Raw genomic sequence first — 17,700 nt, 5'->3', positions numbered from 1 at the left:
GGTGGGGCAAGCCTTCCCATACCATCTTGTGGACTCCACGGCCTTCAGGCAACTAATTGAGTGTGCCCAGCCCTAAACAGTTGAATAGAAAAACAATTCTGCAAAATATCCCTTTACAAGCCTCTATACTTCCCTTTTTTGTTCCTAGCTTTGCACCATGTTCCTAGTAATATAAATGAAGTAGGTATAGACATCACATTCTCAGCTAACGTCTGGTTTCTGACTAACTCCAAGGATGTCTCTGCCACATGAGAAGGCTATGTACTATTAGACAGAATTAAGAGTCTGCACCCCAATAGCAATTTTGTAAAGTTGTAGATATTTATTGAACTATATCACAAAGTTTACAGTGCTAAAAACATGTCTGCAGACTTTCTGTCAGTACAACTGCTTACAAAGCAACTCCCAAGGCAAGTGTGACAATTCTCCGCACATTCGTCCTGATGTACCCTGTGCAGTAGATAGAATATAACATTTGAACTTTGCTCAGAGAGGACTTCAGTAAAGTTTGCCCCTATTTTCAAGTTTACATCTCTGGAATGTTCCTGTTGCACACAACATTGTTAACCCCTTAAGGACCCTTGACGTACGCGTACGTCATGACACCCTGGTACTTAAGGACCCATGACGTACGCCCACGTCATGGACAATTCCGGCCCCCGCCGCGCACCGGGTGGGGAACAGACTGGGATGCCTGTTGAAATCATTCAGCAGGCATTGCATGCAAAGGCCCGGGGGGGTCATTAGACCCTCCCATGTCGGCGATCGCGGCAAATCGCAAGTGAATTCACACCCGGAATAGAAGGGGGATCGCGGGTGCCACCCCTCCTATCCCTGTTATTGGTGGTCCAGACGCGACCACCAATAGCAGATCGGGGGCGGGGGGGTTTACTTTCGTTTTCCCCTTCCTGCCCACCCACAATAGGCAGGGCAGGTCGGGGAAACGCGACAGGGACCGGCGCCGAAGATCCACTTACCGATCCGGAGGCTGCAGGTGACGGAGATCAGCGGGCGGCGACGGAGATCGGTGGGCGGCGATGTCGTGCGGATGGATCCTACGGAAGCCGGTGAGTTGCCTAGCGACATCTGGAGGGTACAGTCTGAGACCACAAGATAGTGGTCTCTAACTGTAGCCCTCCAGATGTTGCAAAACTACAACTCCCAGCATGCCCAGACAGCTGTTTGGGCATGCTGGAATATGTAGTTTTGCAACAGCTGGAGGGCTACAGTTTGAGACCACTATCTAATGGTCTCTAAACTGTATCCCTCCAGATCTTGCAAAACTACAACTCCTAGCATGCCCAAACAGCTGTTTGCTGTCCGAGCATGCTGGGATTTGTAGTTTTGCAACAGCTGGAGGACCACAGTTTGGAGATCACTTTGCAGTGGTCTCTAAAATTGTAGCCCTCCAGATGTTGCAAAACTGCAAATCCCAGAATGCCAAAACAGCTGTTTCGGCATGCTGGGAGTTGTAGTTGCGTACCTGCAGCTGTTGCATAACTACATCTTCCAGCATGCCCTTTGGTGATCAGTACATGCTGGGAGTTGTAGTTTTGCAACAGCTGGAGGCACACTGGTTGGAAAATACTGAGTTAGATAGCAGAACCTAACTGAAGGTTTTCCAACCAGTGTGCCTCCAGCTGTTGCAAAACTACAACTCCCAGCATGCACGGTCTGTCAGTACATGCTGGGAGTTGTAGTTTAGAAACAGCTGGAGGTTTGCCCCCCCCCCCCCCCCATGTGAACGTACAGGGTACATTCACATGGGCAGGTTTACAGCAAGTTTCTTGCTCCAAGTTTGGGCTGCGACAAATTTTTTGCCGCATCGCAAACTCCTAGCGGGAAACTTACTGTAACCCGCCAGTGCGAATGTACCCTAAAAACACTACACTACACTAACACATAATAAAGAGTAAAACACTGCATATACACCCCCTTACATTGTCTCCCCCCCCCCCCCAATAAAAATTAAAAACGTATTGTACGGCAGTGTTTCCAAAACGGAGCCTCCAGCTGTTGCAAAACAACAACTCCCAGCATTTCTGGACAGCCACTGACTGTCCAGGCATGCTGGGAGTTTAGCAACAGCTGCAGGCACCCTGTTTGGGAATCACTGGTGTAGAATAGCCCTATGTCCACCCTTATGCAATGCCTAATTTAGTCCTCAAATGCGCATGGCGCTCTCACTTCAGAGCCCTTTCGTATTTCAAGGAAACAGTTTAGGGCCACATATGGGATATCTCCGTACTCGGGAGAAATTGCACTACAAATTTTGGGGGGCTTTTTCTCCTTTTACCCCTCATGAAAAGGAAAAGTTGGGGGCTACACCAGCTTGTTAGTGTAAAAGAATAAACATTTTTACACTAACATGCTGGTGTTGCCCCATACTTTTTATTTTCACAAGCGTTAAAAGGAAAAAAAGACCCCCAAAATTTGTAACACAATTTCTCCTGAGTACAGAAATACCCCATATGTGGGCGTAAAATGCTCTGTGGGCGCACAACAAGGCTCAGGAGTGAGAGCGCACCATGTACATTTGAGGCCTAAATTGGTGATTTGCACAGGGGTGGCTGATTTTATAGCGGTTCTGACATAAACGCAAAAAATAAATGCCCACATGTGATCCCATTTTGGAAATTACACCGCTCAAGGAATGTAATAAGGGGTAAAGTGAGCATTTACGCCCCACAGGTGTCTGACCGATTGTTGGAACAGTGGTACGTGAAAATGAAAAATGTAATTTTTCATTTGCACAGCCCACTGTTCCAAAGATCTGTCAAACGCCAGTGGGGTGTAAATACTCACCCCTTATTAAATTCTGTGAGGGGTGTAGTTTTCAAAATAGGGTCACATGTGGGGGGTGGGGTCCACTGTTCTGGCACCACGGGGGGCTTTGTAAATGCACATGGCCCCTGACTTCCATTCCAAAAATTTTTTCCCCAAAAGATCAATGGCACTCCTTCTCTTCCGAGCATTGTAGTGCGCCAGCAGAGCATTTGACGTCCACACATGGGGTATTTCCATACTCAGAAGAGATGGGGTTTCAAATTTTGGGGGGCATTTTGTCCTATTACCCTTTGTAAAAATTTTCAATTTGAGGGAAAACTAGCATTTTAGTGGAAAAAATTTATGAATAATTTACACATCCAAATTTAACGAAAAGACGCCTTGAGGGGTGTCGTTTCCAAAATAGTATGCCATGTTTTTTTTTTTTTTTGCTGTCCTGGCACCATAGGGGCTTCCTAAATGTGACATGCCCCCCAAAGACCATTTCAGCTAATTTTGCTTTTCAAAACCTAAATGTGACTCCTCTTCTGAGCATTGTAGTGCGCCAGCAGAGCACTTGAAGTTCACACTTGGGGTATTTCAAAACTCCGAAGAGATGGGGTTACAAATGTTGGGGGTCATTTTGTCCTATTATCCCTTGTAAAAAAATCTAAATTTGAGGGAAAACTAGCATTTTAGTGAAAAAAAATAAAAAATCATTTTCACATCCAACTTTAACGAAAAGTTGTCAAACACCTGTGGGGTATTAAGGCTCACTGGACCCCTTGTTATGTGCCTTGAGGGGTGTAGTTTCCAAAATAGTATGCCATGTGTTTTTTTTTGCATTTCTGGCACCATAGGGGCTTCCTAAATGTGACATGCCCCCCAAAAACCATTTCAGAAAAACTCACTCTCTAAAATCCCACTGTCGCTCCTTCCCTTTTGAGCCCTCTACTGCGTCCGCCGAAAACTTGACATACACATATGAGGTATTTTCTTACTTGAGAGGAATTGGGTTACACATTTTAGGAAGATTTCTCTCCTTTTACCCCTTGTAAAAATTCAATAACTGGGTCTACAAGAACATGCGAGTGTAAAAAATGAAGGTTTTGAATTTTCTCCTTCAATTTGCTGCTATTCCTGTGAAACACCTAAAGGGTTAACAAACCTTTTGCATGTCGTTTTGAATACTTTGAGGGGTGCAGTTTTTATAATGGGGTCATTTGTGGGATATTTCTAATAAGAAGGCCCTTCAAATCCACTTCAAAACAGAACTGGTCCCTGAAAAATTTCGATTTAGAAAATTTTGTGAAAAATCGGAAAATTGCTGCTATACTTTGAAGCCCTCTGATGTCTTCCAAAAGTAAAAACATGATGGAAACATAAAGTAGACATATTGTATATGTGAATCAATATATAATTTATTTGAATTATTCATTTTCCTTATAAGCAGAGAGCATCAAATTTAAAAAATGCTAAATTTTCAATTTTTTCATCAAATTTGGGAATTTTTCACCAAGAAATGATGTATCGACAAAATTTTACCACTAACATAAAGTAGAATTTGTCACGAAAAAACAATCTCGGAATCAGGATGAAAGGTAAAAGCATCCCAGAGTTATTAATGTTTAAAGTGACAGTGGTCAGATGTGCAAAGGCCGTGTCCTACATTGAAAATTGGTTGAGTCCTTAAGGAGTTAATCTACCCCCCCCCACCCCTTACACCTCACTCAAGCCCCATTACAGTGTTAGTAAGCCACAAAGTCATATGTGACATTACTATAGACTTTTTTTAAGGGACTACCACCCTCAGCTGCTCTGGACTACTTCAGTTATCTTCCTCCTTGGCACCACAATATGGCATCTAAATGAACATCCCCAAAAAAAGATGCACTAAGAAACAAGCAACATGTACATTGGGATTTGGTGGTGCGGACGCTCCCATCATTTTTTCTTTTTTTCTTTGCCTTTTTACTGTTTATTGATCAAGTTGGTTGCAGGTTTCAGTCACCAGTTACCAATTATGTGAAAAGTAAACTTTGGTTATATAGGTATAAGTGTTATTAAATATACTCTTTAGATATCGATTTTTTATACACATAACTTTGACCAGTGGTGCTTTATATTGTGTTTATGTTTTTTTGTATATGACCAACTAACTTTGATTCGATGGGATCCCACTTTTTCTTGTTTGCCCCAAGCAGGTCATAATGTTTTAGATGTGATTTTAGTAAACTAATAAAGTTGATGTCTGTCCTCTAGGCGCATTTCTTTATTTTATTTTTTTATTTTTTTGTTTTGCTCATTGGTATTGTGTTGGACATCAAGGATCTAGGGGTAATTGTTTAGGATTTATTCAATTGAACATGACATATTTTTGCTCATAGATTCTGTATGAAACTGGATATATACAAAAGGCACAACATGGACTACTAGCTTTATACGTCCTGATACAACTGGCACAGAGGTGTAATATGACTAATATGCAATGCATAAGGACTTGGGCTTGATTGTGTGTATCTATATACCCTTCCCTTGGTAATACATCAAACAATCCATTGTCATTTCCATGGAAATCTATACGTCCAGACGGTAGCAAAACACCATGGGATGACATTTGAAAGTGACTAGCTGCCATAGACTAGTCAGTAACACAATGGTTATGACATGCCACACCATGTGAAGAGGACTACTGTAGGCAGGAGCGATTGTACATGATGACTTTTAGGGGTCGGTAGGTCAAGCTACATTGTCCTGTTGATTAATGACCATACTTATTAGCAATCAATCAAGTGATCAGTCATTCCCTTCATTGTCAGGTGTGAGCTGAATGAGGAGCGCGAGGTCTCCGCTTACAAATAGTTTATTATAAGAGCCACGCACTGACAGAAGGAATTAGGAAAAACATGGTAAAGGTCAAGATCCTTCAAACTTCACTCATTCTGACAGAATCAATGACTTTTCTGAAAATAATTTAAAATTCAGAACACTTTTAATGTCTCTTTTCAAAGGCAAATGATGTACAAAATTCAGAAATGCTAAAATATTGAACTGATTTATGGTGTTAATGACTTTTCATTTTGTTTTAATGAATCGGAAAAATATGTAAATGTCTTTTTTTGGGAGTCTAATGTAAAATTAACACATACATGGTCCATGGCAAGGATATTTGCATGGGTATTACTGTGGTCCAAGAGTTGCAAGCGCTCACGTCAATTCAACAGGTAAACAAGTTTTATCAAACTTTTGTACAATGAAAGGCTTTTACAGTTTTCAAATGTATCCTTCATATCATGTCCCTATAGTTTTCAAAAAGTACTAGCAAAAGAACAGACAAGATACCCGCACTCACCGCAGGGCTGCTGTGGCTCGACTCCTTTGGCAACGACGGACAATCCGGTGTCAGACTTGTAGTAGGGCGCTCAGAAGCGAGGCGACTGCCAGCGACGTTTTGCGCTAGTTTAGTTTCTTACGGACTCGAGGCGCAACTAGCACGAAACTTCGCCGGCAGTCACCTCGCTTCTGAGTGCCCTGCTACAAGTCTGACACCGGATCGTCCGTTGTTGCCAAAGGAGTGAAGCCACAGCAGCCCTGCGGTGAGTGCGGGTACCTTGTCTGTTCTTTTGCTAGTACTATTTGAGTGACTTTGGGCTTCTTTGGTCCTCAGCACCTCCGGACTCACAGGCACTAGGACTCCGCTCTTCCCCAGCGACAGACCGCTAATGACAGCAGTTCACACTCAGTTCAACTGTGCTGTTTGCTCACTGGTTACTGACCACTCATCTTGTGTTTATCAGTCATAGTTTTCAAGAGCTCTGCTTTAAGTCATTCTATTAATAAAAAAACTAACCTTTCAGGGGGAGATTTGTCAAAACCTGTACAGAGGAAAAGTTGCCCAGTTGCCCATAGCAACCAATCAGATTGATTCTTTCATTTTAAACAAGGCATCTGAAAAATGAAAGAAGCAATCTGATTGGTTGCTATGGGCAACTGGGCAACTTTTTCTCTGCACTGGTTTTGATAAATCCCCCCCTTATTGTTTACATTGAAGGGAAGCACATATTTTCTGGTCATGAAATACATATATGGCTAGTTTTAAAGGGGTACTCCATTGACTCAGCGTTCAGAACATTTTGTTTCGAATGCTGGGTGCGGGCTGTGGGGGTCGTGATGTCACGGCCACGCCCCTCGTGATGTCTTGGCCACGACCCCTCAATGCAAGTCTATGGGACTAAATGATCCGAACACTGGGCAGCGGTGTATCCTTTTAAGAGTTTTACAATCTTTGCTTCAAATTTAGTAAGAGTTGCATGCCTCCTAAAGTGTAAGGATAAGTTTCCACAATTTTTTATTTTTGCAACCATGCCACACAGTGGTTTTTTGATGCCACACAGTTTCCACACCCTCTTTCTAAAAATTGCAAATGTGGCATAAAATAGGAAAAAGTTTATTTTTTTTACATGAGAAATCTGGCGTACTATGTTGATAGATTTCCCCCACACTTTTGATAATAGTACAGCATGCAGAGATTACCATTAGAGATGAGCGAACTAACAGTAAATTCGATTCGTCACGAACTTCTCGGCTCGGCAGTTGATGACTTTTCCTGCATAAATTAGTTCAGCTTTCAGGTGCTCCCGTGGGCTGGAAAAGGTGGATACAGTCCTAGGAGACTCTTTCCTAGGACTGTATCCACCTTTTCCAGCCCACCGGAGCACCGGAAGGCTGAACTAATTTATGCAGGATAAGTCATCAACTGCCGAGCCAAGAAGTTTGTGACGAATCGAATTTACTGTAAGTTCGCTCATCTCTAATTACCATGATAACATCTACAGTTGAGATAGAATTATCAAAACTTCCAAAAAGAAACTGTCTTTGTTGTCTACACTAACCAATCACAATGCTACTTACTAGAGTACTTTGAAAGTATTGTCCAGAGCTAAAATAATTTATACTCCCCTGCCTGATCCCCTGCAGCTGCTGTACTGACAAGGCCACATTCCCAATGATCAGCACTTCCTGGCCCACACTCTGACACACAGAAATTGCCCAATCATTCCCTCCGGCGCGTTACCACTGCAGCCATTTCCTGTGCACCAGAAAGTGCTGATCAGCAGAGTCCGGGCTCCACTGGAATAGCTTTTAAAAGCAGCCTGAAACTAAAAACTATGAGGGAGATTTAGTAAAACCTGTCCAGAGGAAAAGTTGCTGTGTTGCCAATAGCAACCAATCAGATTGCTTCTTTCATTTTTCAAAGGCCTTGTCAAAAATGAAAGAAGCAATCTGATTGGTTGCTATGGGCAACTCAGCTACTTTTCCACTGGACAGGTTTTGATAAATTTCCCTCAATTTTTTCCAATGTTTGACAACCCCTTTAAGAAATACAAGCTGAGCTCTGATCGGTCGCAATGAGAAGCAAAGCCTTTTTATTTTTTTTTGTTTCAGACAGTTTTAATAAATAAGTATTGGAAAAATTTGTAAGGCTGCATTCACATCACGATTTCTCCAATTTCACCATCCGACCTGAGTACACGATTTTTATAACTTAAAATCGTATGAAATCGTATATAAATTCGGATCCATTGACCTCCATTAAAAAATCTGATCCATTACACACATTCGATTTGATCCGCATCCGATTTCACACGATTTTTGTTCAGTCTGAAATCGTGGTCAGATGGAGAAATTGTGATGTGAATGCAGCCTAACTTTTCATTATACACAAAGTGGGTGTTTATAAAACCAATTTAAAACTAAAATATTTAAAAAAGTATGTTGCCCATAGCAACCGATCACAGCGCAGCTTTAATTTATTTCATATTCTGTTCTGAATAATGAACGCTGACCTCTGATTGGTTGCTATGGGCAATTGAGACAGTCTTTCACTTAGACAGTGCCCCAATTTATGCCCATTAGCTCTCCCACAGAAATGAGGAAGCTACCTCCTACTGGCCAAAGTCTTTTTGAAAAGGAAGAATCTCCCATCTGTAGAAGCTGTTTCAGCGTTTTTGACAGGTGCCTTAGACACAGAGTGGAGTGGGGAAACATTGAGTTAAAAAAATAAATTTTAATGGGTGTGCTGTGACTGGCATCTAGTCACAGGAAAGGGTATATAAAGACTTCCAATCACGCCCTCCTCCTACCAGTCAGGGTTGTGTATTGTCAATAAAGCCAGTCTGGGTAGGAAGGAGATATAGAGAGAGTGAAGCCACTGCATACGCTCACGTTTTTAACAATTTTAAATTGTGTTCAAATTTCTTTTTAAAGGGATACTCTGGTGGAAAACAGTTTATTTTAAATCAACTGGTGCCAGAAAGTTAATCAGATTTGTATATTGAAACAACCAAAGAATACGTAGGTGCACTCGCCGCAAAGGGGAGGCTACGCCGGGAGTTTTGAACGTAAGTGCGTGCTTCTTCCGGCCTCTTGAGGCCGAAAGAAGCACGCACTTACTTGCAAAACTGCCGGCGTAGCCTCCGAGCGCCACATTTCACCAGCGCCTATGCCGTGACCCAGCAACCCGTCACCGGACTTCAAGACCCGACAGTCTCTGCTTTGCGGTGAGTGCACCTAGGCATTCTTTGGTTGTTTCATATCGATGCTTCATATCTGTGTACGTGCACCCCGCAGGAGACTTTTATTGGAGGTCACCGAGGACCTTGCTGCAAGCAGTATTAGGTGATATAGCCCCTTGAGTGCTCTCCCAATCTTCTTGTTTTGTTGTTGTGGTATAGATTTGTAAATTACTACTTCTATTAAAAAATCTTAGTCCTCCCAGTTCTTATCAGTTGCTGTATGCTCCAGAGTAAGTTGTGTACTCTCTTTCCAGTCTGACCACAGTACTCTCTGCTGACACCTCTGTCCATGTCAGGAACTGTCCGGAACAGGATATGTTTGCTATGGGGATTTACTCCTACTCTGGACAGTTCCTAACATGAACAGAGGTGTCAGCAGAGAGCTTTGTGGTCAGACAGAAAAGAGAAGACCTTTCTCTGTAGTATACAGCAGTTGATAAGTACTGGCAAGTTACTGAAAAGTACTTTTTTTATAGAAATGATTTACAAATCTGATTAACTGTCTGTTTTCCTTCAGAGTACCCCTTTAAGCATCGAACAGACCTGAGGAGAACATCAAACAGAATATGCTGTTCTCCTCACCTATCATGTCCTGGGGCTGGTGTGTGAGGTCCCGGTACCTGACAGGTTCTCTATAAATAGTTGTTTTTTGGGTTGTACTCACAGGGATGATAAGCATTATACTCAATACATTGCTGCTATTTTTTCAGAATGGGTTGCTGGACTGCCTTCTTGTTATGTCACAGAGAGATTTAAAAAGTTTTGATCGATCCGGGTCATCTAGTGAAGCAGGACAGAGATCAATGCGAGCCGGGGAATGAATCATGCCACCACTTCTTGCTCATTCTAATGATTGGTAGAGGTCTTACCACTGAATCCCTGACCAATGAAAATGTTAGACATGTCTGTGTGGCATGTTTAAAGTTTTTCTGAATGACAGGGACACCTCAAAAAGGGTTACTGCAATGACATTACAGAAAAAGAGTGCAGTTCGGCATCCCATTCCATGCATCTCAAAAATATTTTAACATCTAATATAAATGAATATGTACAAGAAAAATAGCAGCAATGTTTTGACCCATTTACAGTGTGTGATTCTTTGTGTGGCTTGACACAAATACTGCAATTGGGTCGAAACGTTGCTGCTATTTTTATGTACATGCTTTTTGAATAAATCCTGAGATGCCCTGTACAGGATGCTTGACCTTCCTCCTTTTTCTGTTAGGACTACTATAAGCGAGTCCGTCTGGTTTTGGTCCGTACATCCATCCCCTCAGGGATAAAGTGGGGTGTTCCTATTGATGTCTCTGCAACATGTCAAAAGTTTTTTTTTTTCTTTTTTTAAATGACAGGGACAATTTAAACTACATTACACACAAAAACAACTTATTTTCTGCTGTAATAATTTTTTTTTTTTTTTAATATTCTTCTGCAAATCAAAGGCACTGGCCAGAATGATGATATCTCCCGGCACTGACCGGTCTGAGGTTCCCATGACGTCATGGGGGTCTGTTCCATGTCTCCAAGCATTATTTCCAGACCTGACTGTTTAACTCTGACTATGATTTATGACTTCTCTTATCCTCCCATACATTTTCTCCTGCATCAGTATGTTTAACACTTGTCACAGATGTTTTTTAAGTGTGATATAGTCTCCTCTTTCTGCCAAGAGCTAAGTGGGGGCTGAGGGGTCTTCTGTGTACATGACTTGGAGGAGAGAACATTCCAGTTTGAGAGACTGCAGACTGCTAATTGCTTTCCATTCCTGGTAACTGGTTATCTGTTACAAGCTAAGACAGTAAGGACCTATCAACCCTATCATCCATTATCCCTACCTTGGCATTTTAGCCAAATAAAGATAGTGCGGGGTTGATTCATATTCCTAGCTAGACAGTTATTGGCCTGATTGTGGTGCCAAGGAATGAATAATTTGTGTATAGGAAGAACTCTTTTACATGCTCTTTAAACATTCATGCTCGCCATCATTACACCGTATACACAGCGTTTGGATGGCTCTTTGTATGGCGTAGGGGCTCGGTGATTTGAATGAATCTGAGTTCTTCTCCCGTGGATTCACAGCTCATTGACTAATGGCCCTGCTAGTTATCACCTTTGAAAGCAGCAGTCATAAAGCTGTTCTAGACCAGGTGCCATTGTTGGCTCTGCCAGTTTCTGGACGTGTGGTGTGCTTTGCAGATAAAGCAGCCAGGCCCAGGTGTGCACCGCGGGCACCTGCGTGTGGATGTGTGTAAGCTCATCCATAATTCTGACGGGACCTGAGCTTAACGCTCAAATGATACACATGAGAAGCTGCCATGTACACAGGGTGACCATATGGTACTGGCTCATTCTGGGAAAGAAAGCAAAATAGCATTAGCTAGTGTTAACCTGTATAGTGCTGGGCCATTGAAAGTTTGCCCCCTTAACCATATGCGGCTCACTTATATCTGTACTATGAATAAAAGTGAACAGGTGTCTTAAGCGTTTTTTTCTCTCTGCTATGAGCATACATACAGAGTGCAATGTGTTGACGCTGCAGTAGATGATGAGATCATAGTTTGGGCCAAGGTAGAACTAGAGCTCATTGTATGTAAGAGCAGAGTAAAGGCTAGATCTAGCTAGATTGCTCTCAAGTCAGAAGAGTACAGTAAAAAAGGGTGTGTGCTGTGTTATATAGAAGATAATGTGAAAACTTTACTAATTGTATATTATTTGTATTTTTACTATTTATATATAGTATCTAAGTTGATTTCTGCTACCCTTCAAGAGTACTTGTTGCCAAATAAAACTTTTAATATAGTATTCCTTGTGTAATTAGCAGACACTTTCCCATTCACTTGCTTTTAAAATTATCAACGTATATATGTTTAAAATGTAATATAATAAACAGCCACTAGGTGGCTCTGTTCTGTTCCCTGCCACAATTAATACAGTGAGTTCGGTCTCCTCCCAGCCTGGCAGGAGTCTTAACTCAGGAAATGCGCACAAAGCTTGATTGCCAGCTGCACAGAAAGTGAAAGCTCCACAGATTCTCACAGAAAGCTGCACAGACTGAAAGCTGAAGGAGAGCCTCACCTAAATCTGCACAGACATGTACAGAGCCTGAGATCTTCTATTCATCACAATGCTGCAACAATGTGAGGGCAGAAGTTGTTCCTCAGCAGGCTTCAGTGATGTCATGCCTGCTGGGAAATACCCACTTTCTCCTGCTGGGAAATTGCACTATGTGAGCAAGAAGAAAGGTAAGATATAGAGCTTTTTAAAGCTCTGAAATAGTTTTTAAGGGCAGGAGGGGTGTTAGGAGTAGTTAGGGAACATAGCCTGAGGTAGTTGAGGACAATTTATTTGGTGACAGGTACTTTTTAAGGTTCCTGGATACAGTGTGTTGTGTAGATGAGGCAAATAAAAAAATAGATTAAACACTCAGAGGTGTAGCCGGGAATTTAGCACATTTGGGTGGGGGGGACACATCCAAATCCTAGGACCTACTTTGTGTCAACACACAGTAATAGTGCCACCTTCGTGCCTTCCGGTAGTAGGACTCCCATATTGTACCCATACCGTAAAAGTACACCCATACTTCACTCCCCCATAACATAATAGTCCCATCTTACTGTAGCTACGCAGTAATAGGGATTGGAGATTTCCACACATTAAGGGTTAGTTCACACTGAGAAAATTCAGGAAGAATCAGTGGAGCAAAAATTATCCAGAATCTGCAGTTATGTCTGCAACAATTTGACAGGGACATAAGCACTATCCCTTTGACAAACAGGACCTTTCCCATGAGAATTTCTGCTACAGAACTTCCAAAATTGAAACTAACCTGAGGAATTCCCACTGAAAACAATGGGATGGTGTTTCAAAGCGGAATCCGTGCAGAATGCCTCATTTATACTGTACAACTGTTCTCTGTTGTGTCCCTAATAGTGAATTCTTAGTGCCCCCGCAAAGTTATAGTGCCTCATACAGATAAAAGGGACCATTTTAGCTCACTGATAATATCATTAAGGCCACCTTAGAGAAGCATTTTACTGTATATTCCGGAGTTGTTCTCCCAGCTCTAACTGGGAATTAGATATTCCTACCATAGTCAGCTTTTTTGGAGGCATGTATAGCACAATACAGAGACAATCTGCTCCCAAATCAGAGGCATGACTTCTTGCAAAATTTGTAATGGGGCCTCCTTGCTCACCCGCACCTCCCAGCCCCTACATCAACGGGGGCTGGAAGATGAGGGTTAGCAAGCAGACTTATCAGGCTGTGGCCCCATCTCCTTGACTCTTGGCTGAGACATAAGAAGGCAATTTTATAAGTTTGACAACCACCATCAGCTCTAGGAAAGGTAGTTTACTTTAACACCCTGGCAGCTCTTAGCAGCACATAAAGCTGACAGATTCCCTTCAAAGCTACAACCCTATCTGCTCTATCTAATATGGGTAGAAGAGTAGGGTGAGGTAGACACGCGCATTCTGAATCAAATAGAGTATTATACTTAGGGCCTTAGGGAAAGAGAAAGGAGCAGGAAAGCAAACAAATTATTTTATTTTCTCCTGACCTCATGTGTCATGTTTGATATATTGGTCTTTACACGCCTAGTGGGGTCAGAGGTTGGCAGTGGGGAGGAGGCAGAAAGAGTGGAGATATTACTTAGCACTTCTTCAGGAAATTGAGCCCAGGAATTCTAATTGATTCGGCCCACACAGGATGTGAATGTAGAAACAAGCTCAGTCTTATCATTACGAGTCAGCAGAGAAGAATTTAAGGCCCTTGTCAGCAATGTGTCGGGGATATGTGTATTTACAGTATTTATATATGTTGGTTCATATCAGGAATAAGTGGGAGGTTGAGGCGTGGCAACACTCGGATGATTTAATGTATGAGCCAACATCTGAGATGTTTCCTTAGCGTTTAAGTTCTTTGAAGAGGAAAGGGAAGAAACTATTACTTTTGGTTGAGCCTCAGAGTGTTTCTGTATTCTCCAAACAAGCCTTCAGATCCAGTTCCTGAGTAAAGCAGAGGCCCCCAACCTTCTATAACCTGAGAGTCACTTTAATAATTGAGAACCCTTATGGAACCCCTGCAGGCTTTATAAGGTGACCAAGCAAGGAAGTTAAAAACAAGACCTAATGTTTTTGCTCAGATTATAACTATTATTACTTATTGTATTATTATTGTTCAGATTATCACTTTTATTATCATTTTTTCACCACATTGTTCAAATGCATCTAATAGCTGCACTGTTACTCCAAAACGCATAAAGCTTTCCCAAATGGTTGATCCCTGGGAAAATCATAATATATTGTAATATAAAGGGATTGTGGGTTTTTGTAGCAATTTTTGCACATATTCAAACATCTTCTTGGAACCGCTAATGCTACAAATGTATACATTGTTGTACATGATTAAATCTTGACTCAAAGGTGTTCATTAAAAAGCTTTCGACCACATGGTTTGGCCGCCATATTGGATTACACAATTTTTTTTGTTTTATTTGCATAATCAGTATGGCCACTGCTCAGCAATCACTGCAAGCCAATCACACGTAAAGACTATTAATATTAATAGCCATTTTTCTAAAATGCATGTAACATGCACACTGCTTGGCAAAAACTCATGATCCTTGGCAAAATGGAAGAGTGCTATATTGTGCTCAATCTTTTGTAACATAAAGGTCATAGGTCACATGACCTGGCAGCCATCTTGTTTTAGGTGACAATATTCAATGCTATATGCAAATACATTTCTTTCTAAAACTATAAAAGATACAGATGTAAAAAGTGCTATGTATGGTTACACTGTGACCTAGACTCATATATGTTTGTGTCCCGTTATTCGATCACATGGTTCAGCGGCCATATTGAATGATATAGATATTAGCAATTATTCCTATGTTTTCTATGTGGCTTTTTTCATATGCCTGCAATTGCCTCTGTTACTTCCAAACTTGTGACATTTTGTTTGAAGAAAACGTTTAATCGCTTTATTGTTAGTCCTTGTTATATGGAACATAGATATACGGTAATGTATATGCTATAATGTGATGATGTATTTTGTGATGACTGTACACATTGGAATCCTGGTTGCTGAGCTGGTGGGCCACAGTACTTAATAGAATCTCCATGTCCTGTCTCAAGAGCCAGGAGTAAGTATAGATGTTTTCTCAGCAAACATGAGAAGGTGCCAGCATCAGCGTGGCCCCAGGCAGAGCCTAAAGGCCTTTTTAGAGGGGCTGACATGGGGAGGTTGGTGTTAGTTTACTGAGCCTGTACACAGCCTGATTAATTGTACGTAAAGCCTGTAAACTTCCTCATTGTTGGCTGCCCATCCTCTGTTGATGTATGGCTGATAACAATGATTTGATTGGCCACACATAAGATCCAATCAGCCAACAATGAGCTTGTTTATTGGCTGATCACTAGCTCTTTTACACAGGCCAATTCTCAGCTCCTCGGAAAAGTATGTTAACACTAATGTGGGGTCAGAGTGTTAAGTCAGAGTGCTGTGCCACAACTCTGCTTTGACCTAATATTAGGAAATGTTTTGGTGCCAAGGGGCTTAGTGTGCAAGGTTCATGTGTAAAGTCAAGTTAACCTGCAGTTGGCCAATGATATTTGCTATAGGCCAGTCAGAATCCTGTGATGTCACTCCTAGAGCCTCCAGTGTTTAGGGCCCCATCTTATGAGGCCATCTTAACGTGGCGATGGGTGCAAACAATTTGATTTAAATGTGTGCTAAGCATAAGCACCTTAGATTTATATACAGTACTTGGTAAATATGCTGCGCATGCCTACTCCTTGACATGTAGTATAGACATCAGTACTCACAGATTATCATTTCCCCTATAAAGCCACTAGATAGGAGTGGTCTGAAAACTATGGCAACTTGTTTCTACACCTTACCTTTTTTTTTTTTATAAGGATATGTGCATCCATTTTTTATTGTTCCGATGAAGCAACATTGCAAATAGTCTTGATGAGACGAATAGAACCAAATGGTGTATACAGCTCCTATGCAGACCAATGCCTATGGTAATTCCAAAGAGATCCTGTGGGGGAGTCTTATCCTCCAGTAATGCACGATATTCTTCCCTCTACTTTTTCTTGTCAATTGAAATAAAGTAGAAGAGGGATCACATAGGGACACATGTCTTGAGGATTGGCCATAAGGTGTGTACAGAAAACAGTAAGATGTATTTAATCAAGGCAATACAGAAAGTTGCCTCATAGATATTGGAGCCCCATGACAAAATCAGAATTGGTTCAATAGCGTATAAAAGCTTATAAATTGCCCCACCCCACAAAGATTAAAAATTGTAAGCCCCTGAAGTGCTCATGCTTCTAATTTTATTTGTTAACATTTCTGTGAAGACCCCATTGTAACAGACATAAAAAGGTATATATTAGTAACGCAAACAAACATCATCAAAATGTGAACATAAAAAAAGGCATATAGCCTCGTGGCTGTTGGATTGGCAGCCAGGGAAGGAGGAGAATGATAATTTGTTTGCCCTTTCCTGAAACATACACTCAAAGAATTAGTTCTTAGCTAAGTGCTGAACGCAGAAACCCAGCACAGCAGAGCATTATACCTACTAAATGGGTACAATTGGAGTCAATGGAATAGGACCTTGTTCTGGTTAATGCATAAAACGGGCTCCCTGCCAGCTCCCTCCTCAGGGGTGATATGAGGTTGCTTCAGACTTTAAATCTTGACAGAGTACCTAGGCACTCAACAGTTTTAATAGCTTGTTACACAAAAGCTTCAACCTCTTCTCTTAGCTGCCAACTCGTCCAGTCACTCACACAAACTCGAATCGAAAAAAAAAAAAACTAAAAACTAAAAGCGTATCACACTCATGTTGGTTAATGCACTTCATCAGGAATTAATGTGGTGCCTGGTCTGCTGCAGTGTTTTCTTTGTAGTACACAAGTTAAGCTCATCCTCCCTTCTTATACATTTTAACCCGTGGGGCTTCAGCTCTTTTTAAACTATGTTTTTGCAGTGTTCAGCGTGGGTATACATCATTCTCAGATGCATGTGATGCCTATGACGGATCACATCATCTCACTTGGACTCATTTTCAAATGGATCCCGCTATTTGGAATAACGCAAAGGCCAGCAAATAAAGAGAAATCCAGACAGAAACCACCTGAATGGAGGCCCAAATGACATTTGTATGGACTTCACTGAGTAATGGGGGTCAATGGATAAAAAAAAAAATAATAATTATTATTATTATTATTATTTTATTTTATTTTTTTTAAAGAAAACAGATATTGATTTTTTTTTCCTAATTAGTGATGGCGAATGATTAACATGATCAGGCCTAAATGATTGTAGATGTGGCTACCCTAAT

The sequence above is a fragment of the Hyla sarda genome, chromosome 4, assembly GCF_029499605.1.
Source record: "Hyla sarda isolate aHylSar1 chromosome 4, aHylSar1.hap1, whole genome shotgun sequence".
NCBI lineage: Eukaryota > Metazoa > Chordata > Amphibia > Anura > Hylidae > Hyla > Hyla sarda.
Note: the sequence above shows the minus strand (reverse complement) of the source record.